This window comes from Heptranchias perlo, unplaced genomic scaffold (assembly GCF_035084215.1).
Source record: "Heptranchias perlo isolate sHepPer1 unplaced genomic scaffold, sHepPer1.hap1 HAP1_SCAFFOLD_1250, whole genome shotgun sequence".
NCBI lineage: Eukaryota > Metazoa > Chordata > Chondrichthyes > Hexanchiformes > Hexanchidae > Heptranchias > Heptranchias perlo.
The window spans coordinates 18,272-35,370 of NW_027138484.1; positions in this window are offsets into that span (position 1 = coordinate 18,272).

A 17,099-nucleotide genomic window follows, 5' to 3' on the forward strand; every position below is an offset into this window, starting at 1 on the left:
GCACCTTACATCACTCTCACCTTCCGCACAACAGTCTCACAGGAACTGGAGGAGGCCATTCAGCCCCTCGAGCCTGTTCCGCCATTTGATGAGATCACGGCTGATCTGTATCCTATCTCCTTTTCCCCACCTTGACTCCACACCCTTTAATACCCTCGCCCAACAAAAATCTATCGATCTCAGATTTAAAATGATTCATTGAGCTGGCGTCAACTGATATTTGTGGGAGAGAGGCCCGCCCTTTGTGTGAAGAAGTGTTTCCGAACTTCTCTCCTGAATGGCCTGGCTCTGATTTTAAGGTTTTGTCCCCTTGTCCTGGACTCCCCCACCAGTGGAAAACGTTTCTCTCTATCTACCCTATCAATTCCTTTCAAAATCCTAAACACCTCAATCAAACCCGCCCTTCACCTTTTACATTCCAGGGAACACAATCCGAGTTTATGTAATCTCTCCTCATAATCTGACCCTTGGATCCCAATACTGTCACTTCCCATTCACTGCCCTTTCCTCCTCTGGTCAGCCCTGGTTCCTGGTCCCTCTCCAGTGTCCTCCAGTGGGACAAGTGTGGATGTGGGTGTGGGAGAGTCAGGGTGTGGCTGGGCTGGGTGGTGTTATTGCTAAACCCCCCCCCTCGCCCACCCATGGGGAAACAGCCTGCCCGCACTCACTGCCTGGGCTGGCCACTTGGCCTGACTGTCCGATTCCACTCGAGCACGGTCCACTTCATCAAATCAGACTTCACCGAACATTCCTGCCGCCAAGAGGGGAGACGGCCATTGGCACCGGGGCGAGTTCCCAGCGGCAAGGCAACCGGACCTGCACTGGATCTCCTGGTGAGTGAGGGACAGAATAAAAGGGGAACAGGAGGTCCAAAGGCCCATGGAGCTGGAGCCTCGTCAACTCTGGCAGAAACTGAGGGCGACCCAGGTAAGTGACTCTCGCTCCCACCCCGTCCGCCCTCCCTCAGACCCGTCCGCACTCGCTCCCTCCCCGTCCGCCCTCCCTCAGACCCGTCCGCACCCGCTCCCTCCCCGTCCGCACTCGCTCCCTCCCCGTCCGCCCTCTCTCCCTCCCTGTCCGCCCTCTCTCCCACCCCGTCCGCCCTCGCTCCCACCCCGTCCGCCCTCCCTCAGACCCGTCCGCCCTCTCTCCCTCCCCGTCCGCCCTCTCTCCCACCCCGTCCGCCCTCTCTCCCACCCCGTCCGCCCTCGCTCCGACCCGTCCGCCCTCGCTCCCTCCCCGTCCGCCCTCTCTCCCTCCCCGTCCGCCCTCTCTCCCACCCCGTCCGCCCTCGCTCCCTCCCCGTCCGCACTCGCTCCCTCCCCGTCCGCCCTCGCTCCCTCCCCGTCCGCCCTCTCTCCCTCCCCGTCCGCCCTCGCTCCCTCCCCGTCCGCCCTCGCTCCCTCCCCGTCCGCCCTCGCTCCCTCCCCGTCCGCCCTCGCTCCGACCCGTCCGCCCTCGCTCCCTCCCCGTCCGCCCTCGCTCCCTCCCCGTCCGCCCTCGCTCCCTCCCCGTCCGCCCTCGCTCCCTCCCCGTCCGCCCTCGCTCCCTCCCCGTCCGCCCTCGCTCCCACCCCGTCCGCCCTGGCTCCCTCCCCGTCCGCCCTGGCTCCCTCCCCGTCCGCCCTCGCTCCCTCCCCGTCCGCCCTCGCTCCCTCCCCGTCCGCCCTCCCTCCCTCCCCGTCCGCCCTCCCTCCCACCCCGTCCGCCCTCGCTCCCTCCCCGTCCGCCCTCGCTCCCTCCCCGTCCGCCCTCGCTCCCTCCCCGTCCGCCCTCGCTCCCTCCCCGTCCGCCCTCGCTCCCTCCCCGTCCGCCCTCGCTCCCGCCCCGTCCGCCCTCGCTCCCTCCCCGTCCGCCCTCGCTCCCGCCCCGTCCGCCCCCGCTCCCTCCCCGTCCGCCCCCGCTCCCTCCCCGTCCGCCCCCGCTCCCTCCCCGTCCGCCCCCGCTCCCTCCCCGTCCGCCCTCCCTCCCTCCCCGTCCGACCTCCCTCCCACCCCGTCCGCCCTCGCTCCCTCCCCGTCCGCCCTCCCTCCCTCCCCGTCCGCCCTCCCTCCCACCCCGTCCGCCCTCGCTCCCGCCCCGTCCGCCCTCGCTCCCACCCCGTCCGCCCTCGCTCCGACCCGTCCGCCCTCGCTCCCTCCCCGTCCGCCCTCGCTCCCTCCCCGTCCGCCCTCGCTCCCTCCCCGTCCGCCCTCGCTCCCTCCCCGTCCGCCCTCGCTCCCTCCCCGTCCGCCCTCCCTCCCTCCCCGTCCGCCCTCGCTCCGACCCGTCCGCCCTCGCTCCCTCCCCGTCCGCCCTCGCTCCCTCGCCGTCCGCTCTCGCTCCCTCCCCGTCCGCCCTCGATCCCACCCCGTCCGCCCTCGCTCCCTCCCCGTCCGCCCTCGCTCCCAACCCGTCCGCCCTCGCTCCCGCCCCGTCCGCCCTCGCTCCCTCCCCGTCCGCCCTCGCTCCCTCCCCGTCCGCCCTCGCTCCCTCCCCGTCCGCCCTCGCTCCCTCCCCGTCCGCCCTCGCTCCCTCCCCGTCCGCCCTCTCTCCCGCCCCGTCCGCCCTCGCTCCCTCCCCGTCCGCCCTCGCTCCCTCCCCGTCCGCCCTCCCTCCCTCCCCGTCCGCCCTCGCTCCCTCCCCGTCCGCCCTCGCTCCCTCCCCGTCCGCCCTCGCTCCCTCCCCGTCCGCCCTCGCTCCCGCCCCGTCCGCCCTCGCTCCCTCCCCGTCCGCCCTCCCTCCCGCCCCGTCCGCCCTCGCTCCCTCCCCGTCCGCCCTCGCTCCCACCCCGTCCGCCCTCGCTCCCTCCCCGTCCGCCCTCGCTCCCACCCCGTCCGCCCTCGCTCCCTCCCCGTCCGCCCTCGCTCCCACCCCGTCCGCTCTCGCTCCCGCCCCGTCCGCCCTCGCTCCGCCCCGTCCTCCCTCGCTCCCACCCCGTCCGCCCTCGCTCCCTCCCCGTCCGCCCTCGCTCCCTCCCCGTCCGCCCTCGCTCCCTCCCCGTCCGCCCTCGCTCCCTCCCCGTCCGCCCTCGCTCCCACCCCGTCCGCCCTCGCTCCCTCCCCGTCCGCCCTCGCTCACTCCCCGTCCGCCCTCGCTCCCTCCCCGTCCGCCCTCGCTCCGACCCGTCCGCCCTCGCTCCCTCCCCGTCCGCCCTCGCTCCCTCCCCGTCCGCCCTCGCTCCGACCCGTCCGCCCTCGCTCCCTCCCCGTCCGCCCTCGCTCCCTCCCCGTCCGCCCTCGCTCCCTCCCCGTCCGCCCTCGCTCCCACCCCGTCCGCCCTCGCTCCCTCCCCGTCCGCCCTCGCTCCCTCCCCGTCCGCCCTCGCTCCCTCCCCGTCCGCCCTCCCTCCCTCCCCGTCCGCCCTCGCTCCCTCCCCGTCCGCCCTCGCTCCCTCCCCGTCCGCCCTCGCTCCCTCCCCGTCCGCCCTCGCAACCTCCCCGTCCGCCCTCGCTCCCTCCCCGTCCGCCCTCCCTCCCTCCCCGTCCGCCCTCGCTCCGACCCGTCCGCCCTCGCTCCCTCCCCGTCCGCCCTCGCTCCCTCCCCGTCCGCCCTCGCTCCCACCCCGTCCGCCCTCGCTCCCTCCCCGTCCGCCCTCGCTCCCTCCCCGTCCGCCCTCGCTCCCTCCCCGTCCGCCCTCGCTCCCTCCCCGTCCGCCCTCGCTCCCTCCCCGTCCGCCCTCGCTCCCTCCCCGTCCGCCCTCGCTCCCTCCCCGTCCGCCCTCGCTCCGACCCGTCCGCCCTCGCTCCCTCCCCGTCCGCCCTCGCTCCCTCCCCGTCCGCCCTCGCTCCCTCCCCGTCCGCCCTCGCTCCCTCCCCGTCCGCACTCGCTCCCTCCCCGTCCGCACTCGCTCCCTCCCCGTCCGCCCTCGCTCCCTCCCCGTCCGCCCTCGCTCCCTCCCCGTCCGCCCTCGCTCCCTCCCCGTCCGCCCTCGCTCCCTCCCCGTCCGCCCTCGCTCCCTCCCCGTCCGCCCTCGCTCCCACCCCGTCCGCCCTCGCTCCCTCCCCGTCCGCCCTCGCTCCCTCCCCGTCCGCCCTCGCTCCCTCCCCGTCCTCCCTCGCTCCCTCCCCGTCCGCCCTCGCTCCCTCCCCGTCCGCCCTCGCTCCCTCCCCGTCCGCCCTCGCTCCCTCCCCGTCCGCCCTCGCTCCCTCCCCGTCCGCCCTCGCTCCCGCCCCGTCCGCACTCGCTCCCTCCCCGTCCGCCCTCGCTCCCTCCCCGTCCGCCCTCGCTCCCTCCCCGTCCGCCCTCGCTCCCTCCCCGTCCGCCCTCGCTCCCTCCCCGTCCGCCCTCGCTCCCACCCCGTCCGCCCTCGCTCCCTCCCCGTCCGCCCTCGCTCCCTCCCCGTCCGCCCTCCCTCCGACCCGTCCGCCCTCGCTCCCTCCCCGTCCGCCCTCGCTCCCTCCCCGTCCGCCCTCGCTCCCTCCCCGTCCGCCCTCCCTCCGACCCGTCCGCCCTCGCTCCCTCCCCGTCCGCCCTCGCTCCCTCCCCGTCCGCCCTCGCTCCCTCCCCGTCCGCCCTCCCTCCGACCCGTCCGCCCTCGCTCCCACCCCGTCCGCCCTCCCTCCCACCCCGTCCGCCCTCGCTCCCTCCCCGTCCGCCCTCGCTCCGACCCGTCCGCCCTCGCTCCCTCCCCGTCGGCCCTCGCTCCCTCCCCGTCCGCCCTCGCTCCCTCCCCGTCCGCCCTCGCTCCCTCCCCGTCCGCCCTCGCTCCCTCCCCGTCCGCCCTCGCTCCGCCTCGTCCGCCATCGCTCCCTCCCCGTCCGCCCTCGCTCCCTCCCCGTCCGCCCTCGCTCCCTCCCCGTCCGCCCTCGCTCCCTCCCCGTCCGCCCTCGCTCCCTCCCCGTCCGCCCTCGCTCCCACCCCGTCCGCCCTCGCTCCCTCCCCGTCCGCCCTCGCTCCCACCCCGTCCGCCCTCGCTCCCTCCCCGTCCGCCCTCGCTCCGACACGTCCGCCCTCGCTCCCTCCCCGTCCGCCCTCGCTCCCTCCCCGTCCGCCCTCGCTCCCTCCCCGTCCGCCCTCCCTCCCTCCCCGTCCGCCCTCGCTCCGACCCGTCCGCCCTCTCTCCCGCCCCGTCCGCCCCGTCCGCCCTGGCTCCCTCCCCGTCCGCCCCAGCTCCCTCCCCGTCCGCCCTCGCTCCGACCCGTCCGCCCCAGCTCCCTCCCCGTCCGCCCTCGCTCCGACCCGTCCGCCCTCTCTCCCTCCCCGTCCGCCCTCGCTCCGACCCGTCCGCCCTCTCTCCCTCCCCGTCCGCCCTCGCTCCCTCCCCGTCCGCCCTCGCTCCGACCCGTCCGCCCTCGCTCCCACCCCGTCCGCCCTCTCTCCCTCCCCGTCCGCCCTCGCTCCCTCCCCGTCCGCCCTCGCTCCGACCCGTCCGCCCCAGCTCCCTCCCCGTCCGCCCTCTCTCCCTCCCCGTCCGCCCTCGCTCCCTCCCCGTCCGCCCTCGCTCCGACCCGTCCGCCCCCGCTCCGACCCGTCCGCCCCAGCTCCCTCACCGTCCGCCCTCTCTCCCTCCCCGTCCGCCCTCGCTCCCTCCCCGTCCGCCCTCGCTCCCTCCCCGTCCGCCCTCTCTCCCTCCCCGTCCGCCCTCGCTCCCTCCCCGTCCGCCCTCGCTCCCTCCCCGTCCGCCCCCGCTCCGACCCGTCCGCCCTCGCTCCGCCCCGTCCGCCCTCGCTCCAACCCGTCCGCCCTCGCTCCCTCCCCGTCCGCCCTCGCTCCCTCCCAGTCCGCCCTCCCTCCGACCCGTCCGCCCTCGCTCCCGCCCCGTCCGCCCTCCCTCCGACCCGTCCGCCCTCGCTCCCTCCCCCTCCGCCCCGTCCGCCCTCGCTCCCTCCCCGTCCGCCCTCGGTCCCTCCGTGTCCGCCCTCGCTCCCTCCCCCTCCGCCCCGTCCGCCCTCGCTCCCTCCCCGTCCGCCCCCGCTCCCTCCCCGTCGGCCCTCGCTCCCTCCCCCTCCGCCCCGTCCGCCCTCGCTCCCTCCCCGTCCGCCCCCGCTCCCTCCCCGTCGGCCCTCGCTCCCTCCCCCTCCGCCCCGTCGGCCCTCGCTCCCTCCCCGTCGGCCCTCGCTCCCTCCCCCTCCGCCCCGTCCGCCCCGTCCGCCCCCGGACCGCCCCCGCTCCGCCCCGTCCGCCTTCGCTCCCACCCCGTCCGCCCTCGCTCCCTCCCCGTCCGCCCTCGCTCCGACCCGTCCGCCCTCGCTCCCTCCCCGTCCGCCCTCGCTCCCTCCCCGTCCGCCCTCGCTCCGACCCGTCCGCCCTCGCTCCCTCCCCGTCCGCCCTCGCTCCCTCCCCGTCCGCCCTCGCTCCCTCCCCGTCCGCCCTCGCTCCCTCCCCGTCCGCCCTCGCTCCCTCCCCGTCCGCCCTCGCTCCCTCCCCGTCCGCCCTCGCTCCCTCCCCGTCCGCCCTCGCTCCCTCCCCGTCCGCCCTCGCTCCCACCCCGTCCGCCCTCGCTCCCTCCCCGTCCGCCCTCGCTCCCTCCCCGTCCGCCCTCGCTCCCTCCCCGTCCGCACTCGCTCCCTCCCCGTCCGCCCTCGCTCCCTCCCCGTCCGCCCTCGCTCCCTCCCCGTCCGCACTCGCTCCCTCCCCGTCCGCCCTCGCTCCCTCCCCGTCCGCCCCCGCTCCCTCCCCGTCCGCCCTCGCTCCCACCCCGTCCGCCCTCGCTCCCTCCCCGTCCGCCCTCGCTCCCTCCCCGTCCGCCCTCGCTCCCTCCCCGTCCGCCCTCGCTCCCTCCCCGTCCGCCCTCGCTCCTACCCGTCCGCCCTCGCTCCGCCCCGTCCGCCCTCGCTCCGCCCCGTCCGCCCTCGCTCCGCCCCGTCCGCCCTCGCTCCCTCCCCGTCCGCCCTCGCTCCCTCCCCGTCCGCCCTCGCTCCGACCCGTCCGCCCTCGCTCCCTCCCCGTCGGCCCTCGCTCCCTCCCCGTCCGCCCTCGCTCCGCCCCGTCCGCCCCCGCTCCCTCCCCGTCCGCCCCCGCTCCCTCCCCGTCCGCCCTCGCTCCCTCCCCGTCCGCCCTCGCTCCCTCCCCGTCAGCCCTCGCTCCCTCCCCGTCCGCCCTCGCTCCCTCCCCGTCAGCCCTCGCTCCCTCCCCGTCCGCCCTCGCTCCCACCCCGTCCGCCCTCGCTCCCTCCCCGTCCGCCCTCGCTCCCACCCCGTCCGCCCTCGCTCCCTCCCCGTCCGCCCTCGCTCCCTCCCCGTCCGCCCTCGCTCCGACCCGTCCGCCCTCGCTCCCTCCCCGTCCGCCCTCGCTCCCTCCCCGTCCGCCCTCGCTCCGCCTCGTCCGCACTCGCTCCCTCCCCGTCCGCCCTCGCTCCCTCCCCGTCCGCCCTCGCTCCCTCCCCGTCCGCCCTCGCTCCCTCCCCGTCCGCCCTCGCTCCCTCCCCGTCCGCCCTCGCTCCCACCCCGTCCGCCCTCGCTCCCTCCCCGTCCGCCCCCGCTCCCTCCCCGTCCGCCCTCGCTCCCTCCCCGTCCGCCCCTCGCTCCCGCCCCGTCCGCCCTCGCTCCCTCCCCGTCCGCCCCCGCTCCCTCCCCGTCGGCCCTCGCTCCCTCCCCGTCCGCCCTCGCACCCTCCCCGTCCTCCCTCGCTCCCTCCCCGTCCGCCCTCGCTCCCTCCCCGTCCGCCCTCGCTCCCTCCCCGTCCGCCCTCGCTCCCTCCCCGTCCGCCCTCGCTCCGACCCGTCCGCCCTCGCTCCCTCCCCGTCCGCACTCGCTCCCTCCCCGTCCGCCCTCGCTCCCTCCCCGTCCGCCCTCGCTCCCTCCCCGTCCGCCCTCGCTCCCTCCCCGTCCGCCCTCGCTCCCTCCCCGTCCGCCCTCCCTCCGACCCGTCCGCCCTCGCTCCCTCCCCGTCCGCCCTCGCTCCCTCCCCGTCCGCCCTCGCTCCCTCCCCGTCCGCCCTCCCTCCAACCCGTCCGCCCTCGCTCCCACCCCGTCCGCCCTCCCTCCCACCCCGTCCGCCCTCGCTCCCTCCCCGTCCGCCCCTCGCTCCGACCCGTCCGCCCTCGCTCCCTCCCCGTCCGCCCTCGCTCCGTCCCCCTCCGCCCTCGCTCCCTCCCCGTCCGCCCTCGCTCCCTCCCCGTCCGCCCTCGCTCCGACCCGTCCGCCCTCGCTCCCTCCCCGTCGGCCCTCGCTCCCTCCCCGTCCGCCCTCGCTCCCTCCCCGTCCGCCCTCGCTCCCTCCCCGTCCGCCCTCGCTCCCGACCCGTCCGCCCTCGCTCCCTCCCCGTCCGCCCTCGCTCCCTCCCCGTCCGCCCTCGCTCCCTCCCCGTCCGCCCTCGCTCCGCCTCATCCGCCATCGCTCCCTCCCCGTCCGCCCTCGCTCCCTCCCCGTCCGCCCTCGCTCCCTCCCCGTCCGCCCTCGCTCCCTCCCCGTCCGCCCTCGCTCCCTCCCCGTCCGCCCTCGCTCCCACCCCGTCCGCCCTCGCTCCCACCCCGTCCGCCCTCGCTCCCTCCCCGTCCGCCCTCGCTCCCACCCCGTCCGCCCTCGCTCCCTCCCCGTCCGCCCTCGCTCCCTCCCCGTCCGCCCTCGCTCCCTCCCCGTCCGCCCTCGCTCCGACCCGTCCGCCCTCGCTCCGACCCCGTCCGCCCTCGCTCCCTCCCCGTCCGCCCTCGCTCCCTCCCCGTCCGCCCTCGCTCCCTCCCCGTCCGCCCTCGCTCCCTCCCCGTCCGCCCTCGCTCCCTCCCCGTCCGCCCTCGCTCCGCCCCGTCCGCCCCCGCTCCCTCCCCGTCCGCCCTCGCTCCGCCCCGTCCGCCCCCGCTCCCTCCCCGTCCGCCCTCGCTCCCTCCCCGTCCGCCCTCGCTCCGACCCGTCCGCCCTCGCTCCCTCCCCGTCCGCCCTCGCTCCGCCCCGTCCGCCCCCGCTCCCTCCCCGTCCGCCCCCGCTCCCTCCCCGTCCGCCCTCGCTCCGACCCGTCCGCCCTCGCTCCCTCCCCGTCCGCCCTCGCTCCGCCCCGTCCGCCCTCGCTCCCTCCCCGTCCGCCCCCGCTCCCTCCCCGTCCGCCCTCGCTCCGACCCATCCGCCCTCGCTCCCTCCCCGTCCGCCCTCGCTCCCTCCCCGTCCGCCCTCGCTCCCTCCCCGTCCGCCCTCGCTCCCTCCCCGTCCGCCCTCGCTCCCTCCCCGTCCGCCCTCGCTCCCTCCCCGTCCGCCCTCGCTCCGCCCCGTCCGCCCTCGCTCCCTCCCCGTCCGCCCTCGCTCCGACCCGTCCGCCCTCGCTCCCACCCCGTCCGCCCTCGCTCCCTCCCCGTCCGCCCTCGCTCCCTCCCCGTCCGCCCTCGCTCCCTCCCCGTCCGCCCTCGCTCCCTCCCCGTCCGCCCTCGCTCCCACCCCGTCCGCCCCCGCTCCCTCCCCGTCCGCCCCCGCTCCCTCCCCGTCGGCCCTCGCTCCCTCCCCGTCGGCCCTCGCTCCCTCCCCGTCCGCCCTCGCTCCGACCCATCCGCCCTCGCTCCCTCCCCGTCCGCCCTCGCTCCGACCCATCCGCCCTCGCTCCCTCCCCGTCCGCCCTCGCTCCCACCCCGTCCGCCCTCGCTCCCTCCCCGTCCGCCCTCGCTCCCTCCCCGTCCGCCCTCGCTCCCTCCCCGTCCGCCCCCGCTCCCTCCCCGTCCGCCCTCGCTCCCACCCCGTCCGCCCTCGCTCCCTCCCCGTCCGCCCTCGCTCCCTCCCCGTCCGCCCTCGCTCCCACCCCGTCCGCCCTCGCTCCCTCCCCGTCCGCCCCCGCTCCCTCCCCGTCCGCCCTCGCTCCCACCCCGTCCGCCCTCGCTCCCTCCCCGTCCGCCCTCGCTCCCTCCCCGTCCGCACTCGCTCCCTCCCCGTCCGCCCTCGCTCCCTCCCCGTCCGCCCTCGCTCCCACCCCGTCCGCCCTCGCTCCCTCCCCGTCCGCCCCCGCTCCCTCCCCGTCCGCCCTCGCTCCCACCCCGTCCGCCCTCGCTCCCTCCCCGTCCGCCCTCGCTCCCTCCCCGTCCGCCCTCGCTCCCACCCCGTCCGCCCTCGCTCCCTCCCCGTCCGCCCTCGCTCCGCCTCGTCCGCACTCGCTCCCTCCCCGTCCGCACTCGCTCCCTCCCCGTCCGCCCTCGCTCCCTCCCCGTCCGCCCTCGCTCCCTCCCCGTCCGCCCTCGCTCCCTCCCCGTCCGCCCTCGCTCCCTCCCCGTCCGCCCTCGCTCCCTCCCCGTCCGCCCTCGCTCCCACCCCGTCCGCCCTCGCTCCCTCCCTGTCCGCCCTCGCTCCCTCCCCGTCCGCCCTCGCTCCCTCCCCGTCCTCCCTCGCTCCCTCCCCGTCCGCCCTCGCTCCCTCCCCGTCCGCCCTCGCTCCCTCCCCGTCCGCCCTCGCTCCCTCCCCGTCCGCCCTCGCTCCCTCCCCGTCCGCCCTCGCTCCGACCCGTCCGCCCTCGCTCCCTCCCCGTCCGCACTCGCTCCCTCCCCGTCCGCCCTCGCTCCCTCCCCGTCCGCCCTCGCTCCCACCCCGTCCGCCCTCGCTCCCTCCCCGTCCGCCCTCGCTCCCTCCCCGTCCGCCCTCCCTCCGACCCGTCCGCCCTCGCTCCCTCCCCGTCCGCCCTCGCTCCCTCCCCGTCCGCCCTCGCTCCCTCCCCGTCCGCCCTCCCTCCGACCCGTCCGCCCTCGCTCCCTCCCCGTCCGCCCTCGCTCCCTCCCCGTCCGCCCTCGCTCCCTCCCCGTCCGCCCTCCCTCCGACCCGTCCGCCCTCGCTCCCACCCCGTCCGCCCTCCCTCCCACCCCGTCCGCCCTCGCTCCCTCCCCGTCCGCCCTCGCTCCGACCCGTCCGCCCTCGCTCCCTCCCCGTCGGCCCTCGCTCCCTCCCCGTCCGCCCTCGCTCCCTCCCCGTCCGCCCTCGCTCCCTCCCCGTCCGCCCTCGCTCCCTCCCCGTCCGCCCTCGCTCCGCCTCGTCCGCCATCGCTCCCTCCCCGTCCGCCCTCGCTCCCTCCCCGTCCGCCCTCGCTCCCTCCCCGTCCGCCCTCGCTCCCTCCCCGTCCGCCCTCGCTCCCTCCCCGTCCGCCCTCGCTCCCACCCCGTCCGCCCTCGCTCCCTCCCCGTCCGCCCTCGCTCCCACCCCGTCCGCCCTCGCTCCCTCCCCGTCCGCCCTCGCTCCGACACGTCCGCCCTCGCTCCCTCCCCGTCCGCCCTCGCTCCCTCCCCGTCCGCCCTCGCTCCCTCCCCGTCCGCCCTCCCTCCCTCCCCGTCCGCCCTCGCTCCGACCCGTCCGCCCTCTCTCCCGCCCCGTCCGCCCCGTCCGCCCCGGCTCCCTCCCCGTCCGCCCCAGCTCCCTCCCCGTCCGCCCTCGCTCCGACCCGTCCGCCCCAGCTCCCTCCCCGTCCGCCCTCGCTCCGACCCGTCCGCCCTCTCTCCCTCCCCGTCCGCCCTCGCTCCGACCCGTCCGCCCTCTCTCCCTCCCCGTCCGCCCTCGCTCCCTCCCCGTCCGCCCTCGCTCCGACCCGTCCGCCCTCGCTCCCACCCCGTCCGCCCTCTCTCCCTCCCCGTCCGCCCTCGCTCCCTCCCCGTCCGCCCTCGCTCCGACCCGTCCGCCCCAGCTCCCTCCCCGTCCGCCCTCTCTCCCTCCCCGTCCGCCCTCGCTCCCTCCCCGTCCGCCCTCGCTCCGACCCGTCCGCCCTCGCTCCGACCCGTCCGCCCCCGCTCCGACCCGTCCGCCCCAGCTCCCTCACCGTCCGCCCTCTCTCCCTCCCCGTCCGCCCTCGCTCCCTCCCCGTCCGCCCTCGCTCCCTCCCCGTCCGCCCTCTCTCCCTCCCCGTCCGCCCTCGCTCCCTCCCCGTCCGCCCTCGCTCCCTCCCCGTCCGCCCCCGCTCCGACCCGTCCGCCCTCGCTCCGCCCCGTCCGCCCTCGCTCCAACCCGTCCGCCCTCGCTCCCTCCCCCGTCCGCCCTCGCTCCCTCCCAGTCCGCCCTCCCTCCGACCCGTCCGCCCTCGCTCCCGCCCCGTCCGCCCTCCCTCCGACCCGTCCGCCCTCGCTCCCTCCCCCTCCGCCCCGTCCGCCCTCGCTCCCTCCCCGTCCGCCCTCGGTCCCTCCGTGTCCGCCCTCGCTCCCTCCCCCTCCGCCCCGTCCGCCCTCGCTCCCTCCCCGTCCGCCCCCGCTCCCTCCCCGTCGGCCCTCGCTCCCTCCCCCTCCGCCCCGTCCGCCCTCGCTCCCTCCCCGTCCGCCCCCGCTCCCTCCCCGTCGGCCCTCGCTCCCTCCCCCTCCGCCCCGTCGGCCCTCGCTCCCTCCCCGTCGGCCCTCGCTCCCTCCCCCTCCGCCCCGTCCGCCCCGTCCGCCCCCGGACCGCCCCCGCTCCGCCCCGTCCGCCTTCGCTCCCACCCCGTCCGCCCTCGCTCCCTCCCCGTCCGCCCTCGCTCCGACCCGTCCGCCCTCGCTCCCTCCCCGTCCGCCCTCGCTCCCTCCCCGTCCGCCCTCGCTCCCACCCCGTCCGCCCTCGCTCCCTCCCAGTCCGCCCTCGCTCCCTCCCCCTCCGCCCCGTCGGCCCTCGCTCCCTCCCCGTCGGCCCTCGCTCCCTCCCCCTCCGCCCCGTCGGCCCTCGCTCCCTCCCCGTCCGCCCTCGCTCCCTCCCCGTCCGCCCTCGCTCCGACCCGTCCGCCCTCGCTCCCTCCCCGTCCGCCCTCGCTCCCTCCCCGTCCGCCCCCGCTCCCTCCCCGTCCGCCCCCGCTCCCTCCCCGTCGGCCCTCGCTCCCTCCCCGTCGGCCCTCGCTCCCTCCCCGTCCGCCCTCGCTCCGACCCATCCGCCCTCGCTCCCTCCCCGTCCGCCCTCGCTCCCTCCCCGTCCGCCCTCGCTCCCTCCCCGTCCGCCCTCGCTCCCACCCCGTCCGCCCTCGCTACCACCCCGTCCGCCCTCGCTCCGACCCATCCGCCCTCGCTCCCTCCCCGTCCGCCCTCTCTCCCACCCCGTCCGCCCTCGCTCCCTCCCCGTCCGCCCTCGCTCCCACCCCGTCCGCCCTCGCTCCCTCCCCGTCCGCCCTCGCTCCCTCCCCGTCCGCCCTCGCTCCCTCCCCGTCCGCCCTCGCTCCCTCCCCGTCCGCCCTCGCTCCCTCCCCGTCCGCCCTCGCTCCCACCCCGTCCGCCCTCGCTCCCACCCCGTCCGCCCTCGCTCCCTCCCCGTCAGCCCTCGCTCCCTCCCCGTCCGCCCTCGCTCCCTCCCCGTCCGCCCTCGCTCCCTCCCCGTCCGCCCTCGCTCCCACCCCGTCCGCCCTCGCTCCCTCCCCGTCCGCCCTCGCTCCCTCCCCGTCCGCCCTCGCTCCCTCCCCGTCCGCCCTCGCTCCCTCCCCGTCCGCCCTCGCTCCCTCCCCGTCCGCCCTCGCTCCCTCCCCGTCCGCCCTCGCTCCGACCCGTCCGCCCTCGCTCCCTCCCCGTCCGCACTCGCTCCCTCCCCGTCCGCCCTCGCTCCCTCCCCGTCCGCCCTCGCTCCCTCCCCGTCCGCCCTCGCTCCCTCCCCGTCCGCCCTCGCTCCCTCCCCGTCCGCCCTCGCTCCCTCCCCGTCCGCCCTCGCTCCCTCCCCGTCCGCCCTCCCTCCGACCCGTCCGCCCTCGCTCCCTCCCCGTCCGCCCTCGCTCCCTCCCCGTCCGCCCTCGCTCCCTCCCCGTCCGCCCTCCCTCCGACCCGTCCGCCCTCGCTCCCACCCCGTCCGCCCTCCCTCCCACCCCGTCCGCCCTCGCTCCCTCCCCGTCCGCCCTCGCTCCGACCCGTCCGCCCTCGCTCCCTCCCCGTCGGCCCTCGCTCCCTCCCCGTCCGCCCTCGCTCCCTCCCCGTCCGCCCTCGCTCCCTCCCCGTCCGCCCTCGCTCCCTCCCCGTCCGCCCTCGCTCCGCCTCGTCCGCCATCGCTCCCTCCCCGTCCGCCCTCGCTCCCTCCCCGTCCGCCCTCGCTCCCTCCCCGTCCGCCCTCGCTCCCACCCCGTCCGCCCTCGCTCCCTCCCCGTCCGCCCTCGCTCCCTCCCCGTCCGCCCTCGCTCCGACCCGTCCGCCCTCTCTCCCGCCCCCTCCGACACGTCCGCCCTCGCTCCCTCCCCGTCCGCCCTCGCTCCCTCCCCGTCCGCCCTCGCTCCCTCCCCGTCCGCCCTCCCTCCCTCCCCGTCCGCCCTCGCTCCGACCCGTCCGCCCTCTCTCCCGCCCCGTCCGCCCCGTCCGCCCTGGCTCCCTCCCCGTCCGCCCTCGCTCCCACCCCGTCCGCCCTCGCTCCCTCCCCGTCCGCCCTCGCTCCCTCCCCGTCCGCCCTCTCTCCCGCCCCGTCCGCCCCAGCTCCCTCCCCGTCCGCCCTCGCTCCGACCCGTCCGCCCCAGCTCCCACCCCGTCCGCCCTCTCTCCCTCCCCGTCCGCCCTCGCTCCGACCCGTCCGCCCTCTCTCCCTCCCCGTCCGCCCTCGCTCCCTCCCCGTCCGCCCTCGCTCCGACCCGTCCGCCCTCTCTCCCTCCCCGTCCGCCCTCGCTCCCTCCCCGTCCGCCCTCGCTCCCACCCCGTCCGCCCTCTCTCCCTCCCCGTCCGCCCTCGCTCCCTCCCCGTCCGCCCTCGCTCCGACCCGTCCGCCCCAGCTCCCTCCCCGTCCGCCCTCTCTCCCTCCCCGTCCGCCCTCGCTACCTCCCCGTCCGCCCTCGCTCCGACCCGTCCGCCCTCGCTCCGACCCGTCCGCCCTCGCTCCGACCCGTCCGCCCCCGCTCCGACCCGTCCGCCCCAGCTCCCTCACCGTCCGCCCTCTCTCCCTCCCCGTCCGCCCTCGCTCCCTCCCCGTCCGCCCTCGCTCCCTCCCCGTCCGCCCTCTCTCCCTCCCCGTCCGCCCTCGCTCCCTCCCCGTCCGCCCTCGCTCCCTCCCCGTCCGCCCTCGCTCCGCCCCGTCCGCCCTCGCTCCCTCCCCGTCCGCCCTCTCTCCCTCCCCGTCCGCCCTCGCTCCCTCCCCGTCCGCCCTCGCTCCGCCCCGTCCGCCCTCGCTCCCTCCCCGTCCGCCCTCGCTCCCTCCCAGTCCGCCCTCCCTCCGACCCGTCCGCCCTCGCTCCCGCCCCGTCCGCCCTCCCTCCGACCCGTCCGCCCTCGCTCCCTCCCCCTCCGCCCCGTCCGCCCTCGCTCCCTCCCCGTCCGCCCTCGGTCCCTCCCAGTCCGCCCTCGCTCCCTCCCCCTCCGCCCCGTCCGCCCTCGCTCCCTCCCCGTCCGCCCCCGCTCCCTCCCCGTCGGCCCTCGCTCCCTCCCCCTCCGCCCCGTCCGCCCTCGCTCCCTCCCCGTCCGCCCCCGCTCCCTCCCCGTCGGCCCTCGCTCCCTCCCCCTCCGCCCCGTCGGCCCTCGCTCCCTCCCCGTCGGCCCTCGCTCCCTCCCCCTCCGCCCCGTCCGCCCCGCTCCGACCCGTCCGCCCTCGCTCCCGCCCCGTCCGCCCCGTCCGCCCCCGGACCGCCCCCGCTCCGCCCCGTCCGCCTTCGCTCCCACCCCGTCCGCCCTCGCTCCCTCCCCGTCCGCCCTCGCTCCGACCCGTCCGCCCTCGCTCCCTCCCCGTCCGCCCTCGCTCCCTCCCCGTCCGCCCTCGCTCCCTCCCCGTCCGCCCTCGCTCCCTCCCCGTCCGCCCTCGCTCCGACCCCGTCCGCCCTCGCTCCCACCCCGTCCGCCCTCGCTCCCTCCCCGTCCGCCCTCGCTCCCACCCCGTCCGCCCTCGCTCCCTCCCCGTCCGCCCTCGCTCCCTCCCCGTCCGCCCCCGCTCCCTCCCCGTCGGCCCTCGCTCCCTCCCCGTCGGCCCTCGCTCCCTCCCCGTCCGCCCTCGCTCCGACCCATCCGCCCTCGCTCCCTCCCCGTCCGCCCTCGCTCCCACCCCGTCCGCCCTCGCTCCCTCCCCGTCCGCCCTCGCTCCCTCCCCGTCCGCCCTCGCTCCCTCCCCGTCCGCCCTCGCTCCCACCCCGTCCGCCCTCGCTCCCTCCCCGTCCGCCCTCGCTCCCTCCCCGTCCGCCCTCGCTCCCTCCCCGTCCGCCCTCGCTCCCTCCCCGTCCGCCCTCGCTCCCTCCCCGTCCGCCCTCGCTCCCACCCCGTCCGCCCTCGCTCCCTCCCCGTCCGCCCTCGCTCCCTCCCCGTCCGCCCTCGCTCCCTCCCCGTCCGCCCTCGCTCCCACCCCGTCCGCCCTCGCTCCCTCCCCGTCCGCCCTCGCTCCCTCCCCGTCCGCCCTCGCTCCCTCCCCGTCCTCCCTCGCTCCCTCCCCGTCCGCCCTCGCTCCCTCCCCGTCCGCCCTCGCTCCCTCCCCGTCCGCCCTCGCTCCCTCCCCGTCCGCCCTCGCTCCCTCCCCGTCCGCCCTCGCTCCGACCCGTCCGCCCTCCCTCCCACCCCGTCCGCCCTCGCTCCCTCCCCGTCCGCACTCGCTCCCTCCCCGTCCGCCCTCGCTCCCTCCCCGTCCGCCCTCGCTCCCTCCCCGTCCGCACTCGCTCCCTCCCCGTCCGCCCTCGCTCCCTCCCCGTCCGCCCTCGCTCCCACCCCGTCCGCCCTCGCTCCCTCCCCGTCCGCCCTCGCTCCCTCCCCGTCCGCCCTCCCTCCGACCCGTCCGCCCTCGCTCCCTCCCCGTCCGCCCTCGCTCCCTCCCCGTCCGCCCTCGCTCCCTCCCCGTCCGCCCTCCCTCCGACCCGTCCGCCCTCGCTCCCTCCCCGTCCGCCCTCGCTCCCTCCCCGTCCGCCCTCGCTCCCTCCCCGTCCGCCCTCCCTCCGACCCGTCCGCCCTCGCTCCCACCCCGTCCGCCCTCCCTCCCACCCCGTCCGCCCTCGCTCCCTCCCCGTCCGCCCTCGCTCCGACCCGTCCGCCCTCGCTCCCTCCCCGTCGGCCCTCGCTCCCTCCCCGTCCGCCCTCGCTCCCTCCCCGTCCGCCCTCGCTCCCTCCCCGTCCGCCCTCGCTCCCTCCCCGTCCGCCCTCGCTCCGCCTCGTCCGCCATCGCTCCCTCCCCGTCCGCCCTCGCTCCCTCCCCGTCCGCCCTCGCTCCCTCCCCGTCCGCCCTCGCTCCCTCCCCGTCCGCCCTCGCTCCCTCCCCGTCCGCCCTCGCTCCCACCCCGTCCGCCCTCGCTCCCTCCCCGTCCGCCCTCGCTCCCACCCCGTCCGCCCTCGCTCCCTCCCCGTCCGCCCTCGCTCCGACACGTCCGCCCTCGCTCCCTCCCCGTCCGCCCTCGCTCCCTCCCCGTCCGCCCTCGC